Source organism: Bos grunniens, chromosome 14 (genome assembly GCF_055505025.1).
Source record: "Bos grunniens cultivar Pamir isolate PY7600 chromosome 14, Bosgru_T2T1.0, whole genome shotgun sequence".
NCBI classification, from domain to species: domain Eukaryota; kingdom Metazoa; phylum Chordata; class Mammalia; order Artiodactyla; family Bovidae; genus Bos; species Bos grunniens.
In genome coordinates this window covers 82,188,324-82,207,403 of record NC_141178.1, presented here as the reverse complement: position 1 = coordinate 82,207,403, position 19,080 = coordinate 82,188,324, and the positions used below count along the sequence as shown (strand labels likewise).

Here is a 19,080-nt window from a genome sequence, read left to right as displayed (position 1 = left end):
CCCTGCTTGGTACCGAGAGGAAGCCCGTGCTCCCCGAGGGAGACACGGTGTCCTCGCCCGCTCAGCTGCTAGCCACGGGTGACGCTCCACCCACGCCCCACGCCAGGGTCTGTTCCCGGAATTCTCAGCAAGAGGGGCTCATCCAAGGTCAGCGGTCCAAGGTCACACGAGGACGGGGTGGGGATGGTGGCAAGATGGGAAGAGGCGGTCAGGAAGGGCCCTTGTGGCTGGGCCGATGACGCGGAGGTCCCGGGGGTGTCCCAGGGGTGTCAGGGTGTCCCTGACAGCATGGGGTGGTGGGAGGGGCGAGAACAGAGGAAGGGGTGCTTAACCTGGACACGCTTCAGGGAGCCTAGGTCTCGGGGCTCTCGACAGCCCCGCCCCGCCCCATGGCACCAGCGGCTGCATCAGGACATGCTGTCTGAGAGGAGCCTGAGCACTTGGTGCTTAAAGGTACCAAGGTTCCCGGCACCCACAGACACCTTCTTCCCCATCTCCAGGAGGGCTGAGGGGAGGAATGATGGCAGAGTGTGGGCCGCGCCCAGCGCCACCACCAGCTGCACCCTGAGAGCTGGGGCTGGGTGGGCAGCGAGGGGGGCAAGCTGACCTGTGGCCCAGGGCGAGCTCTGGGGAGGAGGCTGACCCCGAAACCAGGGCTGGGCCAAGCCAGAGGGACATGTGCCCTTGCGGGTTGCACAGGGACTGGTGGGACCCGGAGGGTCAGGGCTTGGGCTGGGGGCAGGGACAGCGCTCTCTACGTTCTGACCTCACTTGCATCCGCCTGGACAAGCGGGCTGGCAGCCCCGACTGCCCAGGGCGGCGCCTACACTGCCTGTCCAAACTCCATAGGCCAGGCGGCAGGGAGGCTCCGCCAGCCCTGGCCACCGGCTCCAGGGGGCGGGCCCCCCACCATCACCCCCTGACCCCAGTGACTTGGCCAGGCCACCTGGGCCACGCATGGAGCTCCGAGGCCCCTGCCTGCCAGCTCCTCAGGTCCTCTGCCTCTCCTCTCACCTTGGGGACCCCTCAGCCGAGTCTCAGCTGAAAGTCAGCACCCCAAAACCAGCCACCCCGTGAGGGACGGGGGCAACCTGGCCCTCATCTCGCCATCCATCACAGCCTCTGAGGCCCTGGAAACCTCCTGCCCTGGAGGCCTCTCTGCTCCCGCAGTCACCCGGTCACTCAGCAGGGACCCCCACCCCCAAGTGAACCCCGGAGGATGCACACAGACCCCACGGGCAGGGACCTGCTGGAGAGTCAAAGGCGAGGGTGGGGGTGCTGCGGGGGATGGGAGGTGAGGGGAGGAGGCGTGGGGGCAACAGTGGGAGTGAGGTTTGGGGATGAGACAGCCAAGGGGTGAGCCAGGGCCTCCTGCCGCACGCAGGCGGATTCCATTGTCTAAAGCACTTTATGCTTGTAAAGGCACAGAACATTCTGGAAGGATAACAGGGACACCTTAACAGGAGGACCTGGGGTCTAGGGCGAGGAGACTCCCTCTGCACTCTAGCCCTTTAGGGCTGCTCCCATTGCTTGTCACCTTCCAGGTGCATGCGTCAGGAAGGTCTAACTCTCTGCAACCCCATGGATGGTAGCCCTCCAGGTTCCTCTGTCCAAGGGATGCTCCAGGTAAGAATATTGGGAGTGGGTTGCCATGCCCTCTTCCAGGGGATCTCCCCGACCCAGAGATCGAACTCACATCTCTTATGTCTCTTGCACTGGCAGGCAGGTTCTTTACTATTAGCGTCCCCTGGGAAGCCCAAGTAGAAATGAATTAATAAGAAAAAGCGGAGGGAATGGTGGCTGCAGGCAGGAAGGAGCCCCGATTCCCGCCACCCTGTGAGCCAGGGGGACACTGGGTACAGGGAAGGCTCCGGATGCTCCAGTAGAAAGGAATCCGAACCCAGGGATCCGAACTCCTCTGTGGCAGCGGCCACGGCCAAGGGTCCCGGGTCTCCTGCCGCGTCTCGCCCTGCAGAGGAGGCCTCGTGCCTCTGTACTCTGCCGCTGAGGCCCAGGCTGGGAATCAGGGGGAAGCTCTTCCCCTCTTGGGCCTTGCTTTCCCAACAACGTAGAGTGGGAAGAGGGGTTCCCCCAGCACCCTCTGCTCGGTATCCTCAGAGCAATGCCACAGCCCCAGACATGAATGTCCACCATGGGGCCCAGCTTCCAGGGCAGTGCACACTCGTATTTGTGTTGTGGGTCTGTTTGTGGTACACACTGAAGGGGGTCTTGGGTGGTATCTGGATGACAAGAGGAGCCTGGAGTCCACTGTGCTTGTGGGCAGACGCTGCCCCCCAGGATCACCTACCATCTCCTTGGCCATTGGGGCAGGTCACGACCTCAGTCTAGGACCACTCCCCTCCCCTGCCATAGTCCCCACTATTCCCAAGACACAGCCCAAGGCCTGCAGGGCTCTGGGTTCTGGCTCCCTTCCCTCTGGAGCCCCAGTCCTGCTGTTCATCTCTCCAGCTCCTGCACATGAGCTGCCTACGCCTCACACCTGCCACAGGGCCTTTGCATGGCTGCTCTGGTGTGAGACCATCCTCACCACTTCCACCCCTCTTCTCCTGGTTTAGCTGCCATTCCCCATAGAGGGCTCTCGGAGACCCCTACCTCTGGCCTCCTGCAGGCTGCTGTCTTCCATGCCAGAGCCCATTCACTGAACTGAGCAGGGTCTCTTCCCTGCCTTATTCCCACTAGCCTTCACATGGCAGGGCACGCCCTCTGCCTTGCCCAAGCTGCACTCCCAGTGCACACGTGTCCACGTGGGCACCTGTACTTTCACTACATGTGTGCAGGCTATACACAAGGGTATCCAGGCCATATGTCTACCTAGAAATCGCTGCTCTGACCGGTAGCACGGCCGCAGCCACGCGGGCTGGAGGCCAGAGAGTTCCAGAGGACAGTGGGCAAGAGTGGGTCAGTCGGGATGCACGAAGCTAACCAACCCTCCGGGTTTAGGTTTGAGGGGGCCACGGCTTGCACGCCGCCACAGGACCTGCCGCAGGTAAAACGTGGTTAGATTCAATCCTGCCATCCCGGGCGCGCATTGACACAGATCTGCTCCGCGCACGCACACACGTGTGGCAGTCTGCGTGCCTGCCCACACAAGCCGCCAGCTTGCCGGCCGGACACGCACGTGCACGCGTGGCACACAGGTACCCAAACGCGCTCCTCACTCCCGTGCACCGGGCACGCGGGCACGGCGAGTGCGGGGAGGCGGCTGAATGCACTCGGGCCCTGACAAGGGAGCCTAGGGCCCGCCGAGAGGCGGGGGCGGCCGGGCTGCGGGGATGGGGCGGGCGCCCCGGCCGCGGACGAGACGGAAGGGGCGGGCAGGCGGCCGGTGGCGCGGGCGCCCTCTCTCGGCCGCTCGGGGCAGCGCGCCGCCCTCCGCCGCCGCCGCCACCGCAGCCCGGCGCCCGCCGCCCCGGCCGGAGCTGGAGGCGTCCCCAGGGGGCGGACTCGCCCTCAGGACCCGCTCCGGAGGCGGGCCCGGGCCAGGCGGGCCGGCCAGGGGGCGAGGATGCCGAGGGAGGTTGCCCGCACCCCGCCGCTCGTCCGGCCCCGCCGACGCCGCCTCCTGCCCGGCCCCGAGACCGCGCGTCCGCAGGCGCCCAGCTGCCTCCGGACACGGCCGGCGGGGACGCTGCGGGCCCGGGACGCTGCGGGCCCAGCCCGCTGCGGGCCCAGCGCATCGAATGTCCGGGAGAGCGCCGAGGGCCTGGGCCGGAAGGGCCCCCAGAGCCTCCCCCTCGCCCCCATTTCACGGACGCGGCCACCGAGGCCGGAGAGGGGCCGAAGCCTGCGGGCGAGGCAGGGCCCCCCAACTTGGCTGCGTCCCCTGCCGACCCTGGGTCCCGAGCAGAGTGGCGTGATGCCGAGGGCGGCGAATCCCCTTTTCTGCCCCCGCGCGGGAGCGCGGCGGGGACAAGCTCCATTCCCCGGGATCGGAGGCGGCAAACTCCGCGCTCGAGCCTCCGCGCCGCGCCCGCCGGCGGAGCCGCGCGCCGCCCTGGCGCATTCCCGCCGGCCTCGCTCTCGGCCTCCCTCCGCTCGGGTTCCGGGACTCCCAGGCCGGCCCCCCGCCCCCCAGATCCAGGCGCAACAAGTCTGAAAGCAGCGCCGAGCAAGAGCGAGCTAGCGAGCCGAGAGGAAGGGCGCGCGGGGCTGGGCGCTCCGGGATCCCGGAACGCGCAACGTTCGCCTCCGGGGACGCGGCGCGGGCGGCGGGCGGTCCGGACTGATCGGCGGGCGGCCCCCACCCCCTGAGTGGCCCTGACACTGCGCGGGCGGGGGCGCGCCCGGGAGCCCCCACCCCCTCCTCGTCTGCTTGACCTTGCTGGGGTCCTCAAAGCCGGACCCGGCCGCACCCGGGCGTCCGGACGCAGAGTTTCGCGGCCACCTGCGGGGGCGAGGGAGGCTCTCTCCCTCGACCTCCCTCCCTGCCTCGGCGGCGGCGAGGGTCGCCGAGGAATAGAAGGCTGCAGACTCTAGGAGACGCTATGGCCGCCTCCTCAGACCCCCAATACACGGTATTCCACCTCCGGATATGAAAAGAGACCCCGGCCTCCCGTTCGCCCCCATCCCGCCCGCACGGCCGCTGCTCGGAGGGGGCGTGTGTTTGTGTCTGTGAGGGAAGGCGCTGGGGGTCCCCTTAGGTCCCGAGGGTGGGTTGGGAGCGCAGATTTCCCAGCCCCCTTCCCAACACGTTTGCCAATTGGCTGCTTGGGGAGGGGGGTGCGCGCCCCCTGCCCACCCACACACCTGCACACATTTCAACTCCTCGGGAGTAGCTGCTAAGGAATTCTCGGCCCTGACCCGGGGGAATGAAAGGGCCGTGACGGGAGCGCGCGGAGGGAAAGGGCGCTGAAGCAGGGGTGGGTTAGGACTTGTCTGTGTCCATCCTGGCTCCCTGCACGCCAAGAAACTTGGAAGCCGAAAATAAAAGTGGGGAGGGTAAGGTGCCCAGCGGGCCGGGGCCAGGGTGCTGGAACGGGCGCTCCCTCTGAGCTGCCTGGGAAGTGACCCAGCGGGAGCCGCCGCACCCGGCAGCGGTCCACGGGCTCGGAGCCGCATCCTCTGACAAGCCTTCCCGGCCACCAAGCTTCGCGGCGATTTTCAGCTCCGCCGTGCCCTCCCGAAGCAGGCCCGAGGCGCGCTGTGCCCTGCCCAGGGGGCCGCGGGGACTGGCGGGAGAGGGCGGCCGGCCGGGCCCAGAGCCCCAACCTGCCCGGGAGGGGGCGGGGGCCAGGCTAGTTCCTCGAGGCAGCTGCGCGGCGGCCGACGAGGACCGACGGCCTCGGCCCGCTGGGAATGGGGACCGAGGAGTGCCCGGCGCCCGCCCTCGCCGCTTCGCGCGGAGAGGGCGCAGGGCCGACCCAAAGTTCGGATCCGCTTATCCGCGCGGCCTGTCCGAGCGAGTGGAAAAGATCAGAATGGAACGAGTCAGGGCGTTCGTGTGTGTGTGTGTGTGTGTGTGTGTGTGTGTGTGTGTGTGTGTAGGGGGCCGGACGGTGCTAGGGTAGCCCTCTGACCATCTGGGTGCAAGAGCACCTCCAGGGAGTGTCCGCCGCCGGTGCCGCGTCTACCGGAGGCTGCGAGGGAGAGCCTGTGCGTGCGGGGAGGACATCTCGGGCCCCTACAGGGGTTTAGGGGCTCTGGGTGTGATGAGGGGAAGGGGGACACACCGGGGTGTCTCTCCTGAACCTACCTGGGTCAGTGTGTGGCTGCGGGGCACCTCTGGGGCTCCAGAGACCCCTGCCAGCGCCCGTGTGGGTCGGGGACACAAGGGGAACGCCTTCCCCAGCCGGCCCTGGCTCTGTGCATGTGACGGGGAGGGCTGTCTTCCTCAGCCTGGCCTGCCACCCCGGCCAGGCTGCGGGTGTGTGGACTCGGGGGAGCCGAGCAGCGCCGAGGAACCTCTCCCACGTCCAGGTCGCCCCCTCCTCAACCCGCCCGGTGCGGGCGCGCGGAGACCTGCCAGATTCCGTCGCCGCCGCCGGAGGAGGCAGGGGGCGGGGGCGGGGGGGGGGGGCGTCCGAGCTCGGAGCGCCAACCTCGGAGCTACGAAGCCCCAAACGGCGAAGTTAGGAAGTCCGGGCGTCCGCCCCTCCCCCGACCCCCCTCCCACCCTCGCTGCGCCCCCTCTCGCCGCGTCCCCAGTCCCCAGCCCCCCGCCAGAGCCTTCCTTACCTTCCCCGGCAGCAGCGGCCCCGCTGGCGAAGACTTGATCGGGCGAGTTGCAAATCCCCAGGAGCGCCCCGCGTCGCCGGCGGCCGAGCCGGGCGCCCGACCGGAGCGGGGGCTCCTCCTGCCGCCGCCACCCCCGGCCCGCTCCAGGCCTAGCCGGGACGCCCCCGGGAGCACACTCGCCGGCGCGCGCAGGCCCCCTCCCCTCCCCCCGCCTGCGGGCGCCCCCCGGACGCCCGGGAGGTCCGGATGCCCGGGCTGCGGGCGATGCGGGGCGCGCGGGCCCGGGCCCGGCCAGAACGCGGCGCGGCCGCCTGTGCTCCCGGCTCGCCGGCTCCACGCTCGTTCCGCCGGGGCCGCCGCCAACGCCGCGCCCGCCGCTCCCTCTCCGGCCGCCGCCGCCGCCGCTCGGCTCCTCTCTCCTGGCCCGCTCCTCTCGCCTTTTTTCCCCTTCCTGAGGGGGGGGCGAGCCGAGCCGAGCCGGGGGCGGGGCGGCGCGGGGAAGGGAAGGAGGAGGCCGAGGACGGCGAGAAGGAGGAGGAGAGAGGCGGGCTCCTTCCCCCACCGGGCTGCCGGCGCTCCCCAATCTCTCGCTCTGAAACTGGATCCCGAATCGGGAGCCAGAGACTGCATTACGGATTACATCAGGCTTTCTAGAGCTTCCAGATCACACATGAGAGGGGAGCGCGAGCGGGGGGCGGGGTGTGGGGGAGGGGAGAGGTGGTGGGGCGGTGGGGGGGGGTACGGATGAACGCACACACGCGCGCACCGGGGGAAGCCCGGCGCCCGCCCCATGCAGCAGCAACACCAGGAGTTGGGTCTCAGCTCTCTGCCTCTCCCGGGAGCCGAGGAGTGGCTGCCGCGGGCCGACTGGGCGAGTGGACTGACGGGTGGGTGGATGGACAGGCAGGGCAGATGGATGGAGGGAAGGAAGTTGTACGGGGTTGTGCCCCGACGGGGCGCAGAGGTGCCAGAGAGGACGGGCTGGGTGGAAGGGCGGATGAGGTAAGTGGGCTTCGGTCGAGGAGGTGCGGGAGGGGATGCGTGGAAGGACAGATGCCTAGAGAGATGGGCGATGTGATGGATGGAAGGATGGAGGGTGGGTGGATGGATGGAGGAACCAGGTGGAAGAAGACGGGCAGGAGAGGTGGCGGCATAACTGGGCGAATGGCACCTGAGTGGAGGGCGGAAGAGATGGCTGGGCCATGCAGTTGCAAGGAAGGTGCGTGGATAGGTGCAGGAGGGGAGATGGGATGAGGGAAGCGCAGGACAGAAGCCAAAGAACAGACCCAGGCCCGCGTCCCTGAGGCTCAGAGGTTGGCGGACACCGGGAGGCCCAGCTTGAACGGCTCAGGTTGGGTTTGTCCAGTCTTTCCTCAGGGGGCTCTGTTCTGAGAGGCACTGAGGGAGGGGCCCGAGAGAAGAGCCCGGAGGGTTAGAAGCACCACTCCCTGAGGGGCGTCCTCAGTCGTTTTGCCCACATTCATGTCCTCCACGCACCCTCCTTTGACTCGGTGACAGTGGGAGCATCCCAGTCCCATACACAGGTTTTGTTTGTCCATAAACTGGGGGAGATGCCCCTTTAGCTGCTTCATCTCTCATCTTAAAGTGACCATAGTCCCCCTTCTTCTGAGGCCTTTGGCCAGATACCCATAGGGGGCCTCCCTAAAATGAAACACAGCATCTCGGAGAAAGGACCTCAGGGAGATTACTTCAGGGTCCTTCTCTACTAGGACATTTATGCCTCCCAGCCCCTCGCGTCTTTTTCATAACTTGTGGTCCACTCTGAATGCAAAATCCTCGTTGAGTCTTCCTGAATATGCAATAGTATACACATTTCTCGTCTTAGCCAGCCACCAATGCCTTTGCGGCCCAAGCCCAACATCTGGTCCAACTGTCGGCTTTTTTTAGCTTCTTCCCAGAAGGCTCCATCAGGGTGTCATCACTGTCACCATCAACCATTAATTCACAGTCGCTGTCACCATACTCAGCCTGAACATTAGCATGTAGCCCCTCACAGTTCTCCCCATGGCCATCACTGTAACCCCCAAGCAGGACCTCTACAGCGCCATCACCAGCCACGGCACGTGGCTCACCTCATCAGGGGCAGCTCCGTGCAGACCAGTCCCTCTGGGAAGGGCAGCCTGTGGACTGAGGCTCTATCGGGGGCATCCTGAAGGGCTGGTCAGAAGAGCTAGAGAGACACGGTCCCCAAGGCAATCAGAGGGCAGAGGAGGCCCCTTTCCCAGTCCACCCCCAGGGCAGCTGTATCCCTCCCCCTTCATCCCCGGGGAGAGGACCTTCTCCCCAGAGTCTTTGAACTGAGGGAGGAGGCAGAGGCGGTGCCCCTGGGGGGCTGCCGCTCCCACCCTTCCCGGCCCAGACCCTCAGGGCCTCAGCCTTTGCTTCGCTCTCCTTTCTGCACTAGCAGCCTGTGGCCACCAGGGGGCCTTTGCTATTAGGCCATGGACCGCGCCAAGGGTGCCTGCAGCTCTGAGTCAGGATTTCAGCTGCCGCTTTGCCACAGCCCTCCTTGCACCCATGGAGGAGGGTAGCAGCCATCCCACGCTCCTCTGCTCTGGGACCCCCGACGGGGGTTCCCAGGGCAAGGTTGGGGTCCCCTCCACTCAGGCCATCTGGTGCGAAGCGGTGTCCCCTGAGACAGGACTTCTCAGTGGGGTCCTGCCTACCCCTCCTCGCCTCCCTCCACTCTTTGTCCTTTCTAGAAAAGGGTCTCCTCTCCCCAGTTCCTGATCCAGACCCCAGACAGTTCCCCTCCTGAAGGCAGAGAAGCCGTCTGCCCCCTGCTCCTCAAGGAGGGAGCAGAGTCAACAGGGCCCTGGGATTGCTGCACAGGGAATTCTACCCACTCCCCAGGCCCGTACCCAGCTGAAGTCCTGAAACAGAGTTGCACTGGCCCCACTGGGGCTTCAGCAGCCATGAGGACCGTGACAGAAGGGGGTGAAGGTTTCTTGCAGCCCAAATATCCCAGGATTCTACACTTCTGAGCCAAGGGCCACTGTTCCTGAAATTTGCTCCCAGTTTACCTCCAGCATTCTCCACCAAAGCTTGTACAATCCCGATGGCTCACACTGACACGGAGGGTGGGGCTACAGCTTGTAGTAGTCCAAGGTGGCCTCAGCACAGGAGGTTGAAACTGATGGACCCATGCCAGGCCAACCCTATCCAGCCGGGCACCAAGTCTGGAACCTCTTCACTCAGCCCCAGAGGGAGCATGATATTAAACTTCATGGCCATAAACCAATCCCTGACTACAGCCATCGACTCACTGACCACTGACCCTATTCACACAATGAGCCCTGTAACTGGTCCACTCTGAGCCCTGACCCTGATCCCACTCTGAGCCCTGACCCTGGTCCCACTCTGAGCCCTGACCCTGGTCACACAATGAGTCCTGCCCCTAGTCCCACTCTGAGCCCTGACCCTGGTCACACCCTGAGCCCTGACCCTGGTCACACAGTGAGCCCTGGTCCCTCTCTAAGTCCTGACCCTGGTCCCACTCTGAGCCCTGACCCTGGTCCCTCTCTGAGCCCTGACCCTGATCCCACTCTGAGCCCTGACCCTGGTCACACCCTGAGCCCTGACCCTGGTCACACCCTGACCCTGGTCCCTCTCTGAGCCCTGACCCTGATCCCACTCTGAGCCCTGACCCTGGTCCCTCTCTGAGCCCTGACCCTGGTCACACACTGAGTCCTGCCCCTGGTCACATGTTGAAGCCCTAGACTGGTCCCACTGAGCCTTGTCCTCCTGGTGCTTTTACCCACTCAGCTCTTTATTCCCAAGCCTGAGTGTGCACGCGAAGGCATCCCTGAGGACTGAGAAACAGAAACTGTGTGTGGGGGGGGGGGCTAGGAGGACCCCCAGTGGAGCAGCAGGAAGCCCACTTCGGGGTCCTATCTGTTTCCAGCCATTCTCACACAGGACCAGCCCCTCTCTGGGGAAGACGTGAGGGTTTACCTGCAGTCAGGGGGAGAGCTGGGATGGTCTAGAGCCGAGCCCCCCAAGTCCTGGTCTCCCCACCCGGCCTCCTGGCACCAAGGCTGAGTGAGGGCCTGCAGCACCTGGCACCCCTTCTCCAGCCTTCAGAGGCCGCCTGGGGGCTGGCTGGAGGGCACAGAGCAGGGGTCCCAGCCTGGGGACATTGTGGCCCTCTACAGCCACTTGGTGGACTTTGTAAGCCAGAGGGTGGAGGTGGAGGGTGCTGAGCAGAGTGAGTAATCGGCTGATTCACATGCATGTAATTAGTTGTGGATGCAACATGCCAGCGTCAGCCTCCCAGCCAGGACACGCAGGGTCCGCACTGCCGCTCAGCAGAACAAGGCCCCGCCCTGTGGCCGCTCTGCCTTCCCGCTCCCCTGCTGCCCACCCGCTCAGCCCTGGACTCTCCAGGCTACGCGCCTGTGAGGAGACAGAAAGAGAAGGGATGCCCAGAGAGGAAGGAAGCAAGCCCAGGGCTCCCAGCTCCTCTGGCTAGCCACAGGCTCCATGGGCCCCTCCTCCAGGAAGCCCCCTACCTCTGGTGATCTCCCCCTTGGCAGGCATGGCCCCTGAAACACCCCAGACATCTCAGCCCACCTGCAAGCAGACAGGCCAAGGCCCTCCCTGGGCCCAGTGACAGTGACCAACCCTCCTGCACCCCCGGCCAGCCCAGAGCTGGGTGACTGGGCGGCGGGGCCAGCATAGGTGGGCCCGGGCAGGTGGGCAGTCAGCTTCCATTCCGAGACATCCACAGTCCTCCGCGAACCATCGTCCTGCCCCAGCCTCAGCCAGGTCTGCACACACAGCAGCGACCCAGCTGGGGTCTGTGTCCTGGAGACCAAGTTCAGGGCCAGAATCAGCGCGAGTAGCCAGAGTCCAGCAGTGAGAGGGCCCCAGGGACTGACCTCCACACCCACCCTGCTCAGGCTGCTCATTCCTGGGCCAGGGGTCCTGGGGTGGGGGCGGGGGCAAAGGGCAGAGAAGGCTGGTCTCCAGATGGCTCTACAGAGCTGGGTGGTGGCCATGTTCTGTGCGGGGCTGACCAGCACATCCACCACTGGCCACTGGCTACTGAGTGTCAGGAATGTGGCTCGTGTGCTCGAGGAACTGAAGTTTTAATTTTACTTACTTTTCACTAGTTTCACCTAAATAACCACTTGTGGCTGGGGACTGCCCTACTGCATGGTGGCCTGTCTTCCCCGGCCTCCAGGAGTCCTGAGGCTCCCCCTGGGGAGGGCTCTGGGCCGGAGGCGGCCTGGGATTTGTCATTAACTGGACTCCAATGAGCACGCGACCTGTGGCTCCAGGCTTCACAGCAGAGCTGGCGAGCCGCCTGGCATCTCGCCTTCCCCACGTCAGCCTCCAGGTGAGAGTGGGGAGTCCTCAGGGCAGGTCGGCACAGTGGCTGCAGCCAGACCAGGGTCTGGTTTGTATCCTGACGGCCCCGGCCTCTAGCTGTGTGACCTCAAGCAACTGCTTCCTCTGTGCCCGCTTCATCTGTGTGCCGGGGACAATAACGGCACCCACTGTGTGGTCTTTGTCAGGATTGAGTGAGTAAATCAAGGCGGGCCTGGCACAGATGGCCAGTTCCGATGGAGGTGTGGGCTCCACGTCAGAGCCCCAGTTTTCCTGCTCTCTGGTGCCAAACCTCCTGGCCTGGGCCCAGCTCCTGCCCCCTCCCACCTGCTTCTCCGCACTGACTCAGCGCAGCCGCAGGGTGGGACCCCTGCCTCCAGGCCCTCGGGGTCAGCGGGCGTGACGGCGGCAGATGGCGGTCGGCTGCCCACGGCTTCGCCCCCTCTGGCCCCAGGGCCTTCAGCTCCTGCCGCCTGCCTCAGCGCCACGGAACCAATGTCCTGTGGACCACTGCGCACGCCCTCAGGGTGCCCCTGCCCCGTGGGCCCCCGGCCACCACCTACGCCGGGGCTGAGTGATGGGCCCGGGGCTGGCAGGGCAGGAGGTGGGGGGAAAGCTGCCTGCGACTCCAGCAGTTGTAACACTTGCCCTTTGGAAGTTCCTCCCGCACCTGACCTTAAGCCCTCTTGCTGCAGCCTCGACCCCGGCCCTCCATCTGATCCCAGCTCCCCACCTCTGCCTAACGCCAGGCGTGCCTGATGAGGAAATCTCAGATGGAGGGGTCCACTTGGCAGTTGGGGTGGGGGACACCAGGCTGAAAAGCTGGAGGCCCCCTGGCAGGGCACTTTCAGCCAGGCAAGGCGCTTTCTTCCCTTGCTGGTGTCAAAGCCCAGGTGGTGCTGGGGTGTGGGTATCTAGGAGGGGCCCACGCCTCCCGAGCAGGGAGCAGACAGGCAGGGGCAGAGTGGGGGAGCAGCCAGCCCCACTTTGGACTCTGCTGAGCCCAGCTCGGGGCCGGGACAGCCCTTCTGCAGGGAAGGCGAGGAGAGGTGAAGGCCCCGGCTGAGCCCATCAGGCAGGACCCAGGCAGACTTCTGGGGGGAATGGGTCTTCTGTCTGGGGGACTCGGGACCAAGTGCTTGAAGAGTTTCTTCCACCCAGCCCTCAGGCCTCAGTCCTCAGTCTGCGTGGCCAGCTGCCTCCCGCAGGCCCAAGGGGCCCACCTCCCGGGCCCTGGATGCCTGGTTTCCTGGCCATGGTGCTGAGTCCTCGGCCTTCTCCCAGGGAGCCCAGGACACTGAGCTTATGTAACCGGAGTGCCCTGCCTGGCACCCCTCGCCTGCCCTGCCCTCCCAGGGGAGGAGGAGGCCGGGGTAGTTTCGGGCTATTTTCAACCACTCGTTCTCACAACTCTCGGGTGAGAACCGGGCGCGATTGGCGGGTTTTCCTAACACCCCTGTGGGCGGCAGGGCCAAGGAAATGCAGGTCAGGGAGAGGCGAGGAGGCTGCAGCCCATAACAGGCGTTGTTGCTGCTGCTGCAAGGGTCCCGGGCTGGGGCCAACTGGGGAGCCCATAGGGTCTCTGAGACCCGGCAAGTGGGCAGCCGGTGGCCATGCTCCCCACATGTCCGCAGCAGCCATGCTGCCAAGACCACTCCACTCTGTGTCTCCTTCTGCAACCTCCAGGGGCTACAGGGCACGGTGCCTCTTGGAAATGGGAAATCTCGTGGCTCAGAGAGAGGGTGTGACTGGCCTGAGCTCACACAGCCAGGATTGACACCAAAGTCTTTCCTCTGACCAGGTGGGACCTAGAGTCATGGACTTCTTCTTCAAAAAGAGGGAGGGTCTTCAAGATTGACAGTGCAGACCGCGAAGGCAGGGTCCTTACATGTAGCTCCTGGCTCGAACCCTGGACACTTCCAAAGCGCCATTTCCAGTCCTCACCATCCTGACTGAGCCCCGACCCTCCCTGGTCAACCCTGAGGATGACCATCCACTGCGGCCACTTGATGGGTTTTCTTGGACCCCTCTTACAGGCTGGCACCTGTGTGCCCCAGCCCTGCACTTCTGGTTCCCAGAGAGGCTGGCCAGCAGCGCCCGGCTTCCACCAGGCCCTCCCCCGGGCTGAGTGAGCCCTTGGGAGGGCGGACACGGCGCTGCTCTGGGGGCTTTCAGTGGACAGAGATTAAGCGTTGAATAAACAGTGCAGTGAAAATCAATACAGGCAATAGCAGAGATCGCAGAGCTGATGGAGCCAAGGCTCAAGGTGGCCTGGCCGGCTCTACACACTCGCCCACCACACGTGGTGCCCAGCAGGCTCCTAGCGGCATGGGTGATGACTCAGCCCCCTTGCCCCTCTGGGTCACAGGCCGAGTTCTCCCCCACGACCCAGCACCCTGCCCAGGTCCCCGAGACAGGCATATTCCCCAGCTCTCACCGCCTCTGAGGGCCAAGGAGGCCCTGGTGTCCACAGAGAACCTAGACACCACTTAGGTCTCCACATGGGTCCTCCCTGCAGCCCCCGAAGTCCCATCACCATGGCTTCACCAGGAGGCCTCACGAGCTCCGGCTGCCACTGGGCAGGAGGACTGGTCTGGGCACCGCAGGACACTCCAGCCTGGGTGCTGCACAGCACGACAGACAGGTGTGTGGAGGAAGACAGACGCACAGTTCCACACCGTGGTCTCTCAGGGAGTGGCCTCTGACCCCCGGTCCATCAGGTGACTCCCTGGGACTGTGAGACGGGACTGTGGGTGTGGGCTCTTGTTGGTCTCGCTGTCGGAGCCCAAGCGCTGGCGGTGGAGAGAGAGTCCAGGGCCCCTGTGGAAAGTGCTGGGAGGGCAGAGGGAAGAGTGAGAAGGGGGTCGGGGAGTGGGACGGATGCCACACCTGAGATGAAAGAGGGAGGCTGGCACCTCCGGGAGACACGTGGACACCATGTGGAGCAGAGACGTGGCGAGCACACTGACCTGCTGTGTTCTCTGTCACAGGCAGAGGTTTCTAAGCCTCTCCTTCCGCCCAGCCCTGTTCCCCCTGGATCCCCGCAGCCCTGTCCTCCCCCCGCCAGTCCTGAACCAGACCAGGGCAGGGCAGCCCAACCAGGGCCAGGTGCGGCTCTCCCAGAGGCTCCCTGGGGATTCGCGTGTTCACTTGCATGTTGTTTGCATTCCAGTCAAAGGTGGCATCCCTCTTCCAGCTCCTGGAGGTGGTTCCTGGAACTGCAGCACTCCCAAGACCCGGCAAGTATGTGGTTGCTGGGAGGGGGGCCAAGAGAGGGAAATGGTCTTTATATACTGAGAAGAAAGAATAACAGTTGCTCAGCACTTCAAAATTTACATAACACCTTCAGATAGTTCAATTTATTTCACTCTCAAAGCAACATGGAAAAACAGACAGGTCAGGGAGCATAATCCTACTCTTAAAGGTGGGGAAACTGAGGCTCAGAGATGGCAAGCCAGCTGTGCGAGGTCACGCGACACGCAAAGACCGCGGCAGGACCTCAGGCCTGCGCCTCCTCCAGCTCTTCCCAACTGCCTGCCCTGACTGGCAGGGCCCTCTACCCAGAGGCTAATACAAGAGGGGAGTGGTGGTGATGGTGCTGGTGGTGATGATGATAGAGATGGTGGAGATGGTGCTGGTGGTGGAGACGGTGGAGATGGTGCTGGTGGTGGAGATGGTGCTGGTGGTGGAGATGGTGCTGGTGGTGGAGATGGTGCTGGTGGTGGGGATGGTGCTGGTGGTGGAGACGGTGGAGATGGTGCTGGTGGTGGGGATGGTGCTGGTGGTGGAGACGGTGGAGATGGTGCTGGTGGTGGGGATGGTGCTGGTGATGGAGACGGTGGAGATGGTGCTGGTGGTGGAGACGGTGGAGATGGTGCTGGTGGTGGAGATGGTGCTGGTGATGGAGATGGTGCTGGTGGTGGGGATGGTGCTGGTGGTGGAGATGGTGGAGATGGTGCTGGTGGTGGAGATGGTGCTGGTGGTGGGGATGGTGCTGGTGGTGGAGACGGTGGAGATGGTGCTGGTGGTGGAGATGGTGCTGGTGGTGGGGATGGTGGAGATGGTGCTGGTGGTGGAGACGGTGGAGATGGTGCTGGTGGTGGAGACGGTGGAGATGGTGCTGGTGGTGGAGATGGTGCTGGTGGTGGAGACGGTGGAGATGGTGCTGGTGGTGGAGATGGTGCTGGTGGTGGAGACGGTGGAGATGGTGGTGGTGATGGAGACGGTGGAGATGGTGCTGGTGGTGGAGACGGTGGAGATGGTGCTGGTGATGGAGATGGTGGAGATGGTGCTGGTGGTAGAGACGGTGCTGGTGGTGGAGATGGTGCTGGTGATGGAGATGGTGGAGATGGTGCTGGTGGTGGAGATGGTGGAGATAGTGCTGGTGGTGGAGATGGTGCTGGTGGTGGAGACGGTGGAGATGGTGCTGGTGGTGGAGACGGTGGCGATGGTGCTGGTGGTGGAGACGGTGGAGATGGTGCTGGTGGTGGAGATGGTGGAGATGGTGCTGGTGGTGGAGATGGTGCTGGTGGTGGAGACGGTGGAGATGGTGATGGTGGTGGAGATGGTGGAGATGGTGATGGTGGTGGAGATGGTGGAGATGGTGCTGGTGGTGGAGATGGTGGTGGTGGGGGAAATGGTGGTGCTGGGGGAGATGGTGGGAGGGGAGATGGTGGTGGGTGGGGAGTTGGTTGCGCAGGGGGAGATGGTGGTGGGTGGGGAGTTGGTTGCACTGGGGGAGATGGTGGTGGATGGGGAGATGGTGGCGCTGGGGGAGATGGTTGCGCTGGGGGAGATGGTGCTGTGGGAGATGGTGGTGCTGGGGGAGATGGTGGTAGTGGGGGAGGTGGTGGTGGTGGGGGAGGTAGTGGTGCTGATAACGGTGGTGGTCGTGGTCGAGATGGCGGTGGTGATGGCTCTGCTAGTGGTGGTGATGGTGGTGGTGGTGGTGATGGTGTGGTAAGGACAGTGGTGATTCTGATGGTGTAGAGAATGGGTCTGCCTGGTGTGGATGTCTTCAATGCACCCCGGCTCGCACAGGGCACTGCCCCTCCTGACGGGTGTCACCAGCTGGGCTCATACTTTCCCAGGGAGGGAGCTGAGGCTGCAAAGGAGCCTTTGAGAATCAACCAACTTGAGTGTCCCTGGGAGCTGGTGGGCTCAGTGCTTCAGGGAGAGAGAAAGGGGGAACCACGGCCCCTGGGCAGATTGGGGAGGCTCCCTGAACGCTAAAGAGGGGCTCAGATGTAGAATGGCGGCCTTGGGAACCAGCCAGCCAAGTCATGTGCAGGGGGTCCAAGAGGGGCCCCACTCTGTGGTGGCCACCCTTGATGGTCAAGGCGCCGCAAGGGTCTCCTGCACCCCTGCTCCCTCTGGGGGACACTGTGCCCACGCGAGCCTCCAGGACTGCTGAGTTGTCAGCATTCCACATCATGCTGCAGAGGTAATGGACGCCGTTTCTCTTTTAAAACATATATATCTTAAGTAACGTCATGTAAGTATGCTGACAAGTATGGGGGCAACACGGACTGGGGACCCCAGCCCAGGACCCAGCTTCAGCAGAGCTCAGTGTTTTTCCTGAGATCTTTCTGGCTTTAGGGGGAGAAAGCCTCACCAACGTGGGCGAGTTCTCTGTGGCTCTCCCAGCACGCCCTCTTCTGCCCGTGTTGGACTCGATCACGCCTCTGCGTCTTCCCTTACGTCTCCAGGCTGCATACACTGATCCAAACCATGCCCGTCATGTGCGTGGTGACACGGGTGGGTGGTCCCAGGCTAAACTCCTTTCAGCTATCAGCTCGACTCTGTCTGCAGGGTTAACGCAAGTGATGGTTCCTCGTCCTCCCCGCTGTGAGGTGCTCCACCCTGGACCAGGCCTCGGGCTTTTCACCTGTCCTCTGTCCCGACCACATTCCCAGAGCTTCTCTTTGTCCAGATGTGGCTGCGTGGACGGGCTTCCAGCAGTGCCCGGCCACTTTCTCTGCATCAAGCTGTGAGGCCTGTCCTGCTGGTGACCCCTGGGGGTCATGGGGTGGGCTTTCTCCAGGGCGTGTATCCAGGAAGACAAGGTCTGCGTCAAAGGGCACATGAAGCTTGACCTGTCCAGCCCTGGAAGCTTGACCTGTCCAGCACCCAAGGGGCGCTGGCTGTCACCTCTCCTGTCCTTGGCGCAGGTCCTGCCTAGGGGCACAGATGGGCATCTCCTGTGGTTTACATTCATCTTTCCCGGTCCTTCAGGTGACCCTGTTGACCTAGGAAGCTGAGTGGAAAGGGAGAAGGGAAAGGTCAGCTGGAGCGGGTCAGTGGAGTAGACCTGGAGAGACTCAGACCTGCTGCCTGCCGGCCCCTGAGAGCGGCAGGAAGGCAGGGGGCCGGGCCCGGGTCTGGGTGTAACCTGGATTCGGCTCCTGCTCTGAGCACCGGTGGGAGCGGCAGCTCTGGGGCCTGAGAGAGACCCGGGGCGGGGGCTTGTCTCACGCCCACTGCCTCAGCCCTGAGCTCGCAGCCTTCCTGGTTCAGACCCCGTCTTCCAACACGGCTCATTCCTGAATCCCTGGGGCCCTCCTTCCTTGTCAGCCAGGCTCTCTGTGGACGAATGACCCAGTGAATGATTGAGTGAATGAACAAACCAACTAGCCAGGAAGACTTCACTTAGGAGCCAAGATGCCCACTGACTTAAGGACATTAAATCACCTTCAGGCCAACAGCTTAGAGGCAGCGTGTGCCAACAGGCCTTTGGGAGAATAGGGGTCCGGGTGCCCCTGGATGAGCCCTCCAGCCCTGTCAGAGCCGGGCCTGGCCACGGGGTGCAGGGCTGGGGCTCTGGCTTCTTGTCTTCCCGGGCACCCTTGCTGCAGGCAGGCCAGGTGCCAGGCCAGGTGCCACCCCTCCCCTGTCAAGCTTGACGCGTGGAGCTTGGTGGGTGGGGAGAGGAGAGCGGCAGACGAGGCCGGGGCAGGGATGGGGGTCTCCAGGGGGGGTGGCCATGACCTCCGCGTGGTCTGAGAGCAGCCACCCCGGGTGAGGTCCACCTGCTGACCTAGCCCAGTGAAAGGGAGAAGCAGCCGGAGACACCCACAGGGGGAAGGGGCAGACGCTTCCAGCCAGGGCGCCTCTCCCCACCAGTCAACAGGCCCTCCCCGTGCGCCTGGCCAGGCCCCGGGAGGAGGCAGGGGAGTGACTCTGGACGCCCCAGGCTGGCTTTCTGGGGCCGTGCTCACAGCCAGGAGCTGCCTTGGGATTCCTCGTGGTGTCCTGTGGCCTCCCCGGGAAGGGCCACCTCTGGGCCAGCACGCTGCCGACCTGTCTTGGGCCTGCCTCCCGGGCACACGGCCCCAAGCCCTCTCTCCATGCAGCCCCCTGGTGGGGTGGGCAGGGGGGCCGGTGTGCCTGGTGGGCTGGAGTGTGACTCAGCCGGAGATGCATACCAGCGAGTGGCGGAACGTTGCCGCCAGATTAAATGAGGCGCCTCAGAATTAAAAATACATATTTATTTTAACCGGTCGGGGTGTTTGGAGGGAGATGAAAGGGAGGGGA

At 64.3% G+C, this 19,080-nt stretch overlaps 1 protein-coding gene across 1 annotated transcript in view; it reads right to left on the bottom strand.

Annotated features, from left to right (window-relative positions):
- The window catches only part of ADGRB1 (adhesion G protein-coupled receptor B1), a 77,631-nt gene extending 71,299 nt beyond the window's left edge, over positions 1 to 6,332 (bottom strand). The window contains exon 1 of the mRNA XM_086335634.1: positions 6,196 to 6,332. The gene's annotated coding sequence lies outside the window, so the exon portion shown is untranslated. The remainder of the gene's footprint in view (positions 1 to 6,195) is intronic.
- Positions 6,333 to 19,080: the final 12,748 nt, after the last annotated feature.